The 15183-nt window shown below is 37.4% G+C and overlaps 1 protein-coding gene across 3 annotated transcripts in view; it reads left to right on the top strand.

Moving 5' to 3' along the window:
- The first annotated feature begins 5511 nt into the window (after positions 1-5511).
- Positions 5512-15183, top strand: part of AFF4 (ALF transcription elongation factor 4) — a 75450-nt gene continuing 65778 nt past the window's right edge. For all 3 annotated transcript variants that reach the window (XM_031449001.2, XM_010981427.3, XM_031448999.2), the window contains exon 1: positions 5512-5866. The gene's annotated coding sequence lies outside the window, so the exon portion shown is untranslated. The remainder of the gene's footprint in view (positions 5867-15183) is intronic.

Here is a 15183-nt window from a genome sequence, read left to right as displayed (position 1 = left end):
TCAGGTATTTATTTGCCATTTGCATATCTTCTTTAGAGAAATGTCTATTCAGATCCTCTGCCCGTTATTTTAAAAAACTGGGTATTTGTCTTTTGTCTTTTCACTTTCTTGGTGATGTCCTTTGAAGCACAAAAGGTTTTGTTTTGTTTTGTTTTTTTTTAACATTTTTTATTGATTTATAATCATTTTACAATGTTGTGTCAAATCCCAGTGTAGAGCACAGTTTTTCAATTATACATGAACATATATATATTCATTGTCACATTCCTTTCTCTGTGAGCTACCATAAGATCTTGTCACAAAAGTTTTTAATTTTGATGAAGTTCAGTTTTTTTTTCTTTAGTTGCTTATACTTTTGATGTCATATTTAATAAACCATTGCCTAATCCAGATCTTGAAGGTTTATACTTATGTTTTCATCTAAGAGTTTTATAGTTTTAGCTCTTACAACTAGGTCTTTGATTCATTTTGAGCTAATTTTTGTATGTGGTGTGAAGTAGGGGTCCACATCAGTCTTTTGCATATAGATATTCAGTTGTCCGACCAGTTTCTTGAAAAGTCTATTGGTTGCCCATTGAATTGTCTTGGAACCCTTGTTGAAAATCAACTGACCATAAATGTGAAGATTTACTTCTATACTTTCAATTCTACTCCATTAATCTATATGTAACATGATTCTTGGTGAGTACAAGGTGTGTTACTGGTATCAATCAGTTGTTTATTCAAGGAATCAATATTGAGTTTGAAGTGACTGAAGAATTACCTCTAAGAGTAGTTTGTGTGGGACAACTACATGAAAAACATTTTTAAAGAAGTTGAGAAAACACTAATTCAGTACAACCTGAGGTTAAACTGAATAAGAGGTGTTACAATTGATGGTGGTACCAAAATGTGTGGAGGAGAAATAGTATCAACAGTGAATTTTATTTACTCTTCTGAACTTAACCATTGTGAGTTCCAGGCTGCTTTTTGGAAATAAACCTGAATATCCTGACTGGTTGTACCACATGGCAGTTTGAAGGCTTAGTAATGGTTAAGTATTATCGTGATTATTGAGCTCTGGACTGAGACGGAATTTTTTTTTTAATTGTGGTAAAATACATACAACATAAAATTTAACATCCTAACCATTTTTAAGTTCACAGTTCAGTGGTATTAAGTACATGCACATTATTGTGCAACCATCATCACTATCCATCTCCAAAACTTGTTTCATCTTGCAAAATTGAAACTCTATACCCATTAAACAGTAATTTCCCATTCCCTCCACCCTAGCCCTTGGCAACCACCATTCTACTATCTGTCTCTATGAATTTGACTACTCGTGGTATCTCTTATAAGTGGAATCACAGAGTATCTTTTTGTGACCGGTTTGTTTCAATTAGCATAATATCCGTGTTATAGTATGTGGCAAATTTTGTCTTCCTTTTTAAGGTTGAATAATGTTTCATTAATGAATATACCATTTGCTTATCCATTCATCCATCAGTGGGCACTTGGGCTGCTTCCACCTTTGGCTATTGTGAATAATGTTGTCAGATAGAAGTTTTTGTGAATGAGAATGTCCTCAACCACCGTACACACTTGAAATCTAGCTTTTCCTGAGGACTCAATAATGCTTCTTAAGGAGTTCAACCTAAATTACAAGACAAACCGTTTATATGTGACACTTTCACTGCAGTAAAGTCATTTCAGCAACAATAACTTTTTTTGAACCACAAGTAGTATCAAGTTGCTTATCTACTTCTTGTGCTGTCAAGTTACAAGTAATGTCACCACACATATTTGCAGCATATATCTATTCTGAGCTCAAACTACAATGTCTATAGAGTTTTTTGTACTTTATTTCAGATATAAAGGAAATTTTCTTATTTTAAAATCCACTTAACTGTACAAAATTTATTCACTCTTTAATTGGAAGTGATTACTCTTCAATCTAATGATATGTCCTAAGGCATATATTAAGAGAAGAATCTAATAAAATTCTGTAAATTTCTTCCAAGCACTGAATATTCTTAACTAACATCACATGCCAGTGGATTGGTATCAGCATTTGGCAGTACTTAGTCACGTGAAAAGATATTTTAAAAAATGAAATACATAAAACTTTATTACAGATAAGCATTAACAGAAGAGTATTTGAAATCACTTTGGTGACAGAAAATGCTTAAGTTTGAATCCAAATTAAGTGAAATGTTTTCTTCACTTACCGCCAAAAAAGAAAAATTATTATTCTCATTAGCAGACTTGAATTACAAAACTGAATTACTATATTCTGAATTTCATCAACAATTTACGGAAAAAAATTTAAATCTATTATTATGTACCCACACAAAATGCTTGATTTTGCCACTTGGCCTGCAAAGCCTAAACTATTTATCATCTGGCCTTTACAGAAAAAAAGCCAATCCCAGAGAGAAAGAGAGACAAAAGGGCTAAAGACCAAGTCTTAGGACACCTCTATTCAGAAATCAGGGAACAGTAAAGATCTCCTGCAAATGAGACTGAAAAGCAGCAGCCAGGAGAGACATTTGGAGAGTGTGACATCTCAAAAACCATGAGAAGAAAAATGGTTTTAAACAAGAGAAAATGGTCAATACATGCTATATAGTAGGTATTTAATAAGTGTTTGATACATAATAAATTGTCTAAATTTCTAAATTTAGAAATTTTTATGTAGCTATACTTCTGACTTAGTAATTCCTACTAGTTTTGATGTGACTTTCAGGAAATCATTTCAAAATCTGAATGAAACCTTGTACATGGATGTTTATTATCAGTTTTATTTATAATCATTAAAAACTGGAAACAACCCAAATGTCCTTCAAATAAATGGCTAAACAAGTTATATTATAGTAATAGAATACTACTCAGCAATAAAAAGAAATAAATTACTGATACATGCAACAACAATAATAGACCTCAAAGGCATTATGCTAAGTAAAAGAAGCTAGACTTAGCTTCTTTTATGATTCCATTCATGTGTTGTTCTGGAAAAGGTAAGATTGCCAGGAACTGAGGTTGAGGTGAGGGGTTTATTACAAAGGAACAGGAGGGAATGTTTTAGGTTAATGGAAATGTTCTATATCTTGATTGTGGTAGTGGTTATATAACTATGTATTAGTCAGAACTCATAGAATTGTACATTAAAAAGGATAAATTTTACTGTATGTAAATTGTACTTCTAAAAATCTGACTTAGCCCCTCCCCTCCCCAGAAATCTACTAAGAATTGCGGCTATAACAATATATATTGAATTTTTTGTTCAAATCTGGCATGTTAATAAAATACTTATACTTTCCTTAGAGATTTTTTTTTGTCTTATACTTTTATGGTAGGTATTTTCTGCTATTTCTCCAATCTGTGCAGGTGACTTACACTGTTCTGGGATATGAAGTTAGAAACAGAAATTTCACTCTCTTAAAATGGATGCATCTGATTAATTAAAAAGGTAGAGTATTAAAATGTTACAAGTTGAGAAATAAGTTTAGGAATTTTTTTCCTCTCATTTCTGAAAGGGAAGGAAATTCTTATTTGCAGAATAATGGCAGAGAAAAGTCTACATTTTCCACCTCCATCCCTCTTTTTGGTTTTGGTTTTTAAGTAAGGTCTCATTTACATTGAAAAAGTATCATAATCCTTTATCAAACAAAAAACATATTATCTTTTGATTAGGCAAATAACATTTACTCCAAAATAAGGGAAGGAACTTTCTTGTAAAGTTTATGAAATATCTTCAGTGTTTTAATACTTACTGTATAAAATGATAATCCTTCTTCTTTTAGTTTTTTTTTTTTTTTTTTTGAGGGGGAAGTAATTAGGTTTATTTATTTTTGGAGGAGGGATGGGGGGGATTGAACCCAGGACCTCCTGCATGCTAAGCATGTGCTCTACCACTTGAGCTATGCCCTTCCTTTAATAAATAATCTTTCTTATTGTCACTCTCCATCTTCACTCCCTTCCAATACAGCCTTGTACCTTCCCAGGCAGAATATGAAAAAAAGGAAATGAAATTGACGCAACTTATATAGAGGACAATTTGGCAGTATCTATCAAAATTAAAAGCACCTTCTGATTTAAAGATTGCAGTCTAAGGATTTATTGGTATAATTGTCCATTGTATGAGATTATTAGTTGCAGTTTAGTTTGTAATTTAGCAATGGATTGGCAACAACCTAAATGTCCACCTGTAGGGGACTAGTTCAAATAAATTATGATATTTGCAAACAATGGAATATTACACAAATTACATAATCTTTTGTGTAAAAAGAAGTAGGTATAACTGTATATTAATATATAACATATCTTGAGAAGGATCCATTAGAAAATGCTAAGTAATTGCCTTCAGAACCGGAGTAGCTGAAGGTCAGGAATGGGAGCGTTAATTATTTTTCACTCTATTTTTCATAGTTCATTTTGAGTTTTGCACCGATACATTTCCTAATTTATATAGATATATAGCTAAAATCTATATAAAGAGTGGAGCTTAAAAGTAGTAATAAGTGGTCACTTCAGAATTTTAAAAAGGACAAATATCACTCTTCTTGATGTTGATGAATTACGAGCTTTTAGCATTGATAAAAAAATTTTCGTATGCATATTCTTTCTAATAGTTAATCACAAAGCTTCTCAAAGTCCCTGAATTTTATTTTTAAAAATCCTTAAAATGATTGCTTCAAAATTAGTGGAAAGTGAAAAAACAGCTCCCCGAGGCTCCTTCACAGGAAGAAAACAGGTAAGAGGCAGGAAATTATAACGTGTTTTCCAAATAATGAACCAAAAGTAGTTTGTCTGGACAGTTCTACGAGACCCTTTGAAAAATCCTGTCTAGCTTATAATTATTACTTTACTCTCAATTAAATTATAGCTTGCCCTGAGTGGCAAGATGTTAAGTGCAGAAGGAAAGTGTTCAAAATATCTTGAAGAAAAGTATTAACGGCAGATGTTTAGATGAAAAAGGAAAAAGGCTGGCTTGGCTTCTTGCGAGAAGTTCAAGCGAGGTTCTGGGCAGCCTCCTGTAGACTTCCTTTTTTCGGCCTGACCCACCGAGGGCCGCTGACTGCGGGCTTCAACGTCAGCACCGGGCAGCGGGTCTAAGGGACTTCGGGTTCGGCCACACCCCCAGCAGGGGCGGACCGCCTGACCTCCCGAGCCCTAGAACCGGTAGATCCTGCTCCGCCCGGCCCCGCCCTTCCGAACCTCGCTAGCGGCTACGCGCCGAAGGGTGTGCGTGCCGGGATGTGCAAGCCCGGTCCTGCCCCGCCGGCCCGGCCCGATGGGGCCGCCCGGACAGAGGGCTCAGGCACAGGCCACTTGGGCAGGAGCCCCGCCCGCCCGGGGTCGTTGGACCCGGCGGCCGCGCACGTCACCACCGCGGCGTCACCTCCCTGCCCTGCAGGCCCCCCAGTCCTCTGCTTTTCTGGAGGGGAGGGGTGCGGCGTTGCCACGTGACGCCTCGTCCCCGCCCGGCCCTGGTCACATGGGTGGCGCGGCCGCTGCGTCAGTCACAGTCCTGGCTGCGGGAGTCGAGCCGCCGTCGCCGCCGCTGCCAGCGGACGGGGCGGGGATCCCGGTGCCAGGTCCCCGTCAGCCCGCCCCTGCCGCCTCAGTCGGCCGTCCTGGGCTGGGCCCGACAGTCATGGAGCGGGGCGGGACCTCCGCCTGTGCCGTGTGAGGTGCGTCTCCGCCGCCGCCTGCGCTTTTCGAGACCTCCCGAATCCCCACCGCCGCCCGGAGCCCCGCGCCCTTGGCAGCCTGTCTCCGCCTCTCGGGCGGGCTCGAATGCGCGTCCGGTGAAGGTGCAGGCCCGGCGCCGCCGCTGCCGCGGCCGGGAGATGGTTCGGGCCTAGCGGAGCCGGGACTGGAGGTGAGAAGGACCGGCGACTGACTGAGGGCCGGGCCCGGCCGCGGGCGGGGATGGGGGAGGGGGAGAACAGGTCCGCCTCCGGGCTCGGGGAGACCCTTCCTGCTGGGGGCTGCTCAATCGGCTCCTCTCGTTTTCGCGTTCCACCCCTGACCCTCAAAAAAGATAATTAATTAAAAAGGCTAACCCAATCCTAACAAAAATTCCCACAAATCCATCTCTTCACCGTTTTTCCTTTCCCCTTTCGTTCCTTAATCCATTCCTTCCCTCAGAGATTCCGTCGACTGATTTGTTACTTTTTCATATCCTCCTCAATTTCAAGTTATTTCTAGTTAAAAAGAATATAGGCCTAGATTCTGGCTATCATTACCCAACTAGTTCTCGCTTTCCTTCTCGCGATCCTGCGCACGTCCTCCCCCCACCCCCCGCAAAAGGGAAAAAATTTTCCGCCTTTGGCAAAGGGGCTTGACTGAAAATGGGAATGTGGGGGTGTAATACTTGAATACCCCCCCCGTAATTTCTGAATCGGTCTGTTAGCGAGTTACCCCGATAGCTTGTATTTGGATATTGATGTGTAGGCCTTTCCTCCAGCTGCCTGTGCCCGGGGTTAATCTCGTAATTGACGTCAGTGCTTTGTTCCTTCCACTTTGCTGTTCTTTCCACAATTTGAGGATGGATCATGGGGTATAGGAGTTTGAGGAGTATTCTTATTACCTTTTCTTTCACAAAGGATATCATTTATAGGAAGTTGAAGGTACGAATCTGAAATGCTTGTGTATGGAGTTCAAACTAAGACCAAGAGTTCGATTTAGGGTTCTCATAGTTGCAATTAAGAATTTTGCGATTTCTTTCCTGCTGGCCAGATGGGGATTTTAAACTAAGGCCAGTACCTTTTCCAGTTACCGGTTTTTTTTCCTGACGGAATCTAGGCTATAGTTGCTTGTGAATAGGGTGTTTGTAAATGTGACGCTTAAAACGAGTCTTGTTTTTAAAGGCTGAGATGTTAAAGGCTCAAAGCTTTGTTTCCACGTTGATTCTTCAAAGCTTTGTAAAGTGCTCCTTTTATGTAACTGTCTTTTAACTTACCCAAATCGAAATATTTATGAGAACTTTCTTAATTTGGCATTTAATAAAGAGCCTTTGTGGCCTGTGAATCTGCCTAGAATCATCTTTGGTCATATGTGCATAAAGAAGTGTTGGCAAGTGGCCACCTGGTTTTTAACAAAGCTGGCTTCTTTAAATTTCTCAGGTTTATTTTACTTGTGCATCATTGCGTTTTTCAGTCTCAAATATTAAAAAAAAAACTCAAGAAATTATTTTAAATTATCTTTTAGAGTTAACTTAGCTGGGAGCAATTTAAAAAAATTTTTAATATCAGCAGTTTTGTCAGTTTGTGGCAGCTTGCAGGCTTATGACTGGTTTTTGTTATCTCTACAGGAACAGTAGGCAGATTTTGCTTTAAATAAAATTCTGTGTCAAGTGGGGACAAGATAGAATGTTTGTGAATGAACCAACATTTACTATTTGGTTACAAAAAAATCTTAGTTGCGTTCATTAGAAAATCGTCTACAATTTTGGGGTGTAAAGGTGATTCTGCAGAGCTTTGGTGAAGTGTAATTAAGAACTCTGAAGTATAGGATATTTTCATTCAGATTCACTTGCTATGTGTCAAATGATATAGTTCCCTTCTCCGTGCTTTTGAGTTATTCTACTCTCTTTGTGACAGTTGATGCATTCTGCTTTGTATTGTAATTTTCTTATAGGCCTGCCATGTCTTTAGAGCAAGAACTTTATTTTTACCTCTCTGTATTCTCCCTAGTATTTTATGCAATTATTAGATTGAATTTGAATGTTATATCCAATCCAATACTTCACAAAAGAGTGATCCAAAAAAAGCTGTATGAGCAGGTAATCAGTGTTTGAAGGGGAAAAAGTAACTATTAACTACAGAAGATGACAAGGTGAAGCCTTCTAAAATTATGTATCTTACCTTTTTTAGGAGTTAAGGTAAATGTCATAGTTTTATGTGTACCTCAGAGGAACAAAGAAAATAAGTATTTCTTCTTTGGTGACCGTCTACTGGTTTCAAATGGAGTCCAAAATGTGTGAGGCCTTCTCTTTGTAGTATTTTTCATAAAATCAGAGATATTCTTAGATTTTGAAGGCACACCTGGACAATGACCCAGAAGTGCAATGTGTATTATAAAAATTGATGAATTAGATTTTATTTTTTATTTCAGCTCTCTTCTACAGATATCTTACTTAAACTTTCCTTTATAATGTAAAGGTTTCCCAGATTTTGAACCCCCAATCCTCATTATGTTTCCTTTTTTATTTCCTCTGATAAGTTGGGACAATTATGTTTGATTTCTGGGAGGGTGTTTGCCAGTCTCAGTTATTGTGAAATAAGGTGTAGTCAGTGACTAAAGACTGCTTAAAGCTTACCTGACTTGTTACCTTGCTCTTTTTCCCTTTGGTTTAGGAAAAGCACCCCTACTTGTGTTAACTCCTTGTGCCCACTCACCTTGGCTATTTAAAATGATACTCTAGTACGTGGTGGAAGAGGGCAGTAATAAACATTCTGGTTATTGAGTTTTGGCTGATCATCTGCATTCCTGTTTGTCTTGATGTTCATTTTCAGTGGCATCATATCCTGAGAATTTTAATGGTCCTGGCACATAGAAAATAGTAGAACTACTGAATTCACTTCCGAAATACTCCAAAAACATTTTAATTTTGGAACTACTTACTCTATTTTTGAAGGAAAAAATCTTATTTAAAATATACCTGCTTCATCAGTAGACTTTATTAAAAAATCTGTAACCTGGGGAGTGTTCTGAGGGAAGGAATTTCTTGTAACTTTCTCTTTTGAAGTGCCTGAAGTACTATGGTGGTGGCCTTTATGGATTTTAGGCAGGTAGACAAAGGTTATCAGTGGGTACTGTCTTAAACTAATTGTTTTGAACATCATTTCCTAGGCTAGATAAAAGAGCTTCACGCATTCTTTTCCCAAAGTTGCGTGGGGTGTGGAAATCAGGAATTGACATTAATAGATTGCCCTGGAAAGCCAGTATGGTTTGGCTACCTAGATATTGTCATGATCTATCCTGAGACTGGGCTCCCTCAGGCTGCTTTGGGCTTGACTGGGTCTCCCGTGATTTTTTTCAATTTGGAACTACCTATTGGGTTATGACTTCACTTTGAGTTTTCCATTTCTTGTCATCATTAGGGTAGGGACAGTTTTATGGAGAGGTGAGTACAGGCCATTACTCTGCATTCCCACCTCTTCCCTATTGCTTTCATTTCTTCCATCTGGAATATCACTTTTCCTCTCTTGTTCTCTATTTGTTAACATTTAACTATCTTTTAAGACCCAATGCAAATACCATTGCTTTCTTAAGTTTTACTTGATTCCCCACCCTACTCTAATTGTGACCTACCTCCTTTGAATCCCTGCATCAATTTGTATCTTTCTTAATTATTTAAGCAGCTAACTGTGGGACCATAGCATGCTGGGTAATGTGGAGCACAATGTATTAGAGAAGATTCACTAGTAAAATAAAGATTATGTTGTCCTATTTCATTGTGTATCTCTGAAAAATATGAATTAAAACAATAATCCAATGTAAGATTTTCCCCCCAAAATTAACACTAATTCCTTAATATCATCATATATCCAATCTATTAATTTCCCTGATTACAGTTTTTGTTTTGTTTTAACAGTTGTTTGAATTAGGATCCAAATAAGATTCTTATATTATATTGGATTAATGTGCGTCTCAACCCTCTTCTTTTTTTCCTACATGGGTTCCTGTCTTTTTGTTCTTTTTCCCAATTGGTTTGTTAAAGAAACCAGGTGTTTGTCCTGTGAGATTTCTGACAGTCTGAATTTTCCTGATTTCATCCTTGTGGTTTCATGTAATATGTTCTTCTGTCCCCTGTTTTTCCTGTAAATTAGTATTTATGTCTGAAAGCTTGATCCGATTCAGGCTTGAATTTTTTTTTAATGACAAGAATACTTCATAGGTAGGGTTGTGTACTTCCTGTGTATTCTTAAACCCTCAGCCTGGCTTCTTATCCCTACCATGCCACTGAAATTGCTCTTACCAAGGCCACCTGTGTCTTCCATGTTGTCAAATTATATAATCATTGCTTATTCCTTTACCTCTTTCTTTACTTAATATTATTAGCTATTGTCTCCTTGATACTGTTTTTCTCCTTTTCTGCCTTTCTTACTATTTACTGCTTCTTTGCAGACTCTTTAATTCTCTGCTAATCCCTTTATATTAGTTCTGGTTTTTATCTTGGCCTTCTCTTTTCACTTTTCTGGATGATTTTATCCATTTTGATTGCTTTGCTGTATTTTTAGGTGTTTTTTGGGCACCAGAACTCTCATCCAATTGAATACCCCTCTGTAGATTGTCTAATAGGTACTTTGTTTTCGTTAGGAGAGTGACACATACCTAACATAAGCAAAAAGAAGAATTTATTGGGAACATACTGGGTATCCCGTGAACTCTAAGAAAGGTAATCAAGCCATAGGAGGACAGTTAGAATTCAGGAACAGCTGCATCCAGGGGCTCCAGATGTGATCAGGAGTATCTCTTTATATCTTACAAGATGCTCTTTGTTAATTTTCTCTTGCTGCGGACCAACTTTAACACTTACTATTGAGTTTTAAACCTTACAGCTTCTGCCATCAGAGAAACTGATCTGATTCTCAATCCCAAATCTCAGAAAAGGGACATTAGGTTGTATGTCCACCTCTGGAGCACAACTTAGGTTAGGGGGCTACACTGTAGTAACACATTCCAGCTGCAACATCCCAAAGAGAAATGGAGTAAAGTGCACTCTTAAAACATAGTAGTCACTTTGTTTATCCCATGATTATTTAGTGCACACACCCAGTCTTACTGTTTTTAGGAATATGTGTTAAATATTTTCTTTAACATAATCTGCCTATATATACCAGCAAGTTCATCTCTTCTATGGAGACAACCCAAATTCATATCTACTTACCACATCCAGTGGTCATTGTTCTCTGAGTCTGAATTGTAAAGGTGATACTCTTTGTTAATCAGGCCTAAGTTTGCGTTGTCACATGTCTGAAAATTGTGGGCTAAATGCTAAATTTAACCATCCCTAGCATAACTGATACACAATGGTGGAAAAAAAATAACTAAAACTCTTATGAGGGGTGGGGAGACGAAGGTATCATTGCTCCAAAACTTACCCCATATCTTGCTGGACAGGTACAGTATTGTAAGGTGAATGATAGAACCAGCAAATTGCATGGGCCTTCATTTGTTGACTTAATTCCTTGAAAATGGAGTGACTTCTTTGGTCAACCAAATGACGATTTTCAGTTATGTACACTAGGAAGATTTTCCTTTTCTGTTGCCTTAGGTTAAGGTTAACACTGAGAAGACATTTGGAAGAATTTTAGGGTTGGGCAGTTCTATGTTGCTTTAGCACAAGGGTTGGTAAACTATGGTTAGTAGGCCGAATGCTGCCTGCTTTTGTATGGCCTGAGTGCTAAGAGTGGTTTTTATGTTTTTAAGTGGTGGGAAAAAATCAAAAGAATATTTTGAGGCATGTGAAAATTATAGGAAACTCAATTTTCAGGGTCCATGAATTTTTTTTCATTTTTTCAGTTTTATTAGGCAGAATTGTTACAATTTGCACATATGTAATGTATCGCATATAAATACATATATACAATATACTGCGCATATTTTAAAAATTTACAGATATGTGCTATTCATTGTTTCTAAGAATGTTTAGAGCTTTAGCTTTTTAAACTTACATAGTTATCAAAGGAATAAAGCCAACCACAAATTAAGAATTAATTAAAAAAGATACATACACCCTGCTATTAACAGCAACATTATTTATACTTGCCAAGATATGGAAGCATCCCAAGTGCACATCAACAGATGAATGGATAAAGCAGTTATAGCATATATATGTAATGTCATACAACTCACCCATAAAAAAGAAGGATATTTTGCCATTTGTGACCCTTCGTTCACTTTTTTTCACTTCAAAAACCAAAATTTTATAACTGGCATAAATATTTCCATTGCATCCAAAAGAACAAAATACCTAGAAATAAATTTAACCAAGGAAGTTACCTATGCTCTGAAAACTGTAAAACATTGATGAAGGAAATTGAAGGTAGTACAAAGAAATGGAAAGATATCTTGTGCTGTTGGATTGGAAGGATCAATACTATTGAAATGGCTGTACTACCCAAAGCAATCTGCAGATCCAATGCAACCCCTGTCAACGTACTCACAACATTTTTCACAGAACTAGAACAAACAATTCCAATTTATATGGAACCATAAAAGACCCCAAACTGCTAAAGCACTCTTTTGTAGATCTTTTTTTTCTCTCTTTCTTTTTGTTCTCTTTTCTTATGGTTTGTTGACTAAAGAAGTTCCTTTCACATTTGTTGTAAAGCTGGTTCCGTGGTGATGAATTCTTTTAGCTTTCGTTTATCTGTGAAGCTTTTGATTTCTCCATCAAATCTGAATGAGAGCCTTGCTGGATAGAGTATTCTTGGTTGTAGGTTTTTCCCTTTTATCACTTTAAATATATCTTGCCACTCCCTTCTGGCCTGTAGAGTTTCTGCTGAAAAACCAGCTGATAACCTTATGGGAGTTCCCTTGTATGCTATTTGTTGCTTTTCTCTTGCTAATTTTAATATTTTCTCCTTATCCTTAATTGTCAATTTCATGACTATGTGCCTTGGTGTGTTCCTATTTGGGGTTGGTCCAATGTGGAACTCTCTGCACTTCCTGGACTTGGGTGACTGTTTCCTTTCCCAAGTTGGGGAAGTTTTTGGTTATTACATAAATAAGATTTTATTGGAGCACAGACAGCACACTCATTTCTTTATGCATTGTATGTAGTTGCTTTTGCTGTTCCTTTGGCAGAGTTGAGTAGTTGTAACTTTATGGCCTGCAAAGCCTAAAATATTTAGTATGTGGTTTTAAAAAAGCTTGTCGACGTCTGTCTTAGCAGATCAAATGGCCCCTAGTGGATACTTGAGTCTGAGGATTGCCTTAGGGTTGGGTAGTTAGTTACAAGGTCCTGTTTACTGTGGCGGTGGTGGTGGTGGTTAGGGGTTTTTTGGTTTGATTGTAGATTACATATATATGTATGTGTGTAGGGGGGTATATATGTGTGTATACACATTTACATATACATATAGATATATAAATATAACAGATAGGGCCTGCACATTGGCCTGCCTTTAGTTAGGGATTCAGACTTTACCTGTCAACTATACCCTGAAGGTAGTAGGATCACAGTATGGGTTACGAAGTAACATGGTTGATTTTAGTACAGCTATGTGAATTGGGGAGAGAATTTCCAGAAAAGCTGGGGGTAAGTGAGATGACAGTAGAAGCTGATCAGATAGTCCCTGTAACTATTGATCATGTACAAATTATTCTACTACTTCTCAATCCCCTCATCCCTAAATTCTGCTCTTTTCCTTGTCTTGGAGAATGCATCACCATCATTGCTTTTTCTAGAAACCTGCAAATTGTCCTTGATTCCTCTGTTTTACATATCATGTCTCCCTGGGCCCAAGATTCTCCTCCTTAATGTCTTTGAATCCAAACCCTTTGTCTACATTTTCTACATTCGTACTATTACTGGCTTAATCCAGGCTTTCATTTCTCTCCTGGGTTATTGCAACAGTCTCCTCATTGTTTCTTTATAATCAACTTCACCTTGTACCAGAGTGATTTTTGCCCCCTCTAAATTGCAAATTCACTTGTCTTTAAACTCATTAGTAGTATTGCATTTTCTGTAGCAATCTTCTAATTGGGGATTCTTGTACAATAATGAGTTTTATGTAACTTCTGAACAACTGCTTTATAGCCAAACAATCCCCTGGGAGTTTGTTGCTGTGTTTAGATTTTGTTTACTATTGTATTTGTGTCAAGTTATAAAGCATTGTACAAATGATGCTTAGACAGGGAAAGATGGTGAGTTAAATTGGATTATGTCCTGGTATGTGTTAGTATACAGGCAGGCCAAACTCTGGCATAGTAGTACCTTATTTTCTCTGTGCGATGTATCTGGTAGATCCCATCTTTGTCATTTATCATTGTGAGACAGTTTGCAGTAGGAGTGTTTTGTTCCAAACTTCAGCAGTGGTTATACTAGATAAATAGTTTGTGTAGATTTCATTAGGGTGCTAATGAACAAGAAAGACCGCCAGACTTAACAAGTGAGGCCTCTTTCAAATTGACATTTAAGGACTGGCTAGTAGTATGTATAAAGTTCAATTTCCCTAAATTAGAAAATAAACACTTGCAGTTACTAAATCTATTTAGTATGATGTATTTATAAACATTTATTGCACTAGTAATATTAAGTCAAATTACCAAGGTGGTTTAAAAATTTAGAACTAGACCAGAGACTACATATTTCCAGGATTGAATACATCATTGGTCTAGTTTATGCAAAACAGCATAATCTGTTATGTTAATGTTATTTAAAATTTTGTTTTGTATTTAATTTTTAAAGTTGCTTTAGTTTTGCAGCTCCATAAGAGCTATGAACATAATGAGTTCATATCTAATTTTATATCCATACTATTTTATTAATGCTAGAATGAAGAAGTCATCATCCAAGATCTGGGAAATATAATTTTCTCTGAAAAGGTCCTTGTATCTTTCAGATTTGAGAAACAAACGCACAAGTCTAGACTGATCCCATATACGTCTCCAGTCTTACCTTTCATTTTCTCTCCCCCAGTTCTGTTTTCCAGCCACACTTGATCTACTTCTGTGCCCTGGGTGTGCTGTGTGTTCTCTCCTCTGGGCTGTTGCACATGTAGTTCTGTCTGATAAGAGCCAGCTCCCCTCCTTCCACCTTCTTCCTTCTCTTCCTTCCTCCTTTTTTCCTGCCACCTTCCTCTAGTCAGGCTAGCTGTAACCAGACCTTGGAGATGTTGGGTAATTTTAATTTTTATATTCTTAGCCTTAGTGTAGTGTCTGACAGTATAATGAATGAGTTTAAGTAGTTGTTGAGTGAACTAGTGTTAACATTGCACCTTATATGTGGTCTATACTGAAGAGACAGATTTTAAAATCAGACTTGTAAAGCCTTTACAGTTCTTTCTGAATTCTGTTTAAATATGTCACAAGTCTGAATTAGAAAATATTTTGAAAGTAGTTTTACTCTTTTCACTCACAAATTGATTTTTCAAACTAGTCTTTGTGCCATAATAAATAAGTCACTTATAACTTACAAGTTTGTATTCCAGTGATTAAAGAGCAATAGCCGTAACTCCTTAA

The sequence above is a fragment of the Camelus dromedarius genome, chromosome 3 (assembly GCF_036321535.1).
Source record: "Camelus dromedarius isolate mCamDro1 chromosome 3, mCamDro1.pat, whole genome shotgun sequence".
In the NCBI taxonomy this organism is placed as follows: domain Eukaryota; kingdom Metazoa; phylum Chordata; class Mammalia; order Artiodactyla; family Camelidae; genus Camelus; species Camelus dromedarius.
The sequence above is the reverse complement of the archived record's forward strand: the minus strand, read 5'-3'. Positions and strand labels throughout refer to the sequence as shown.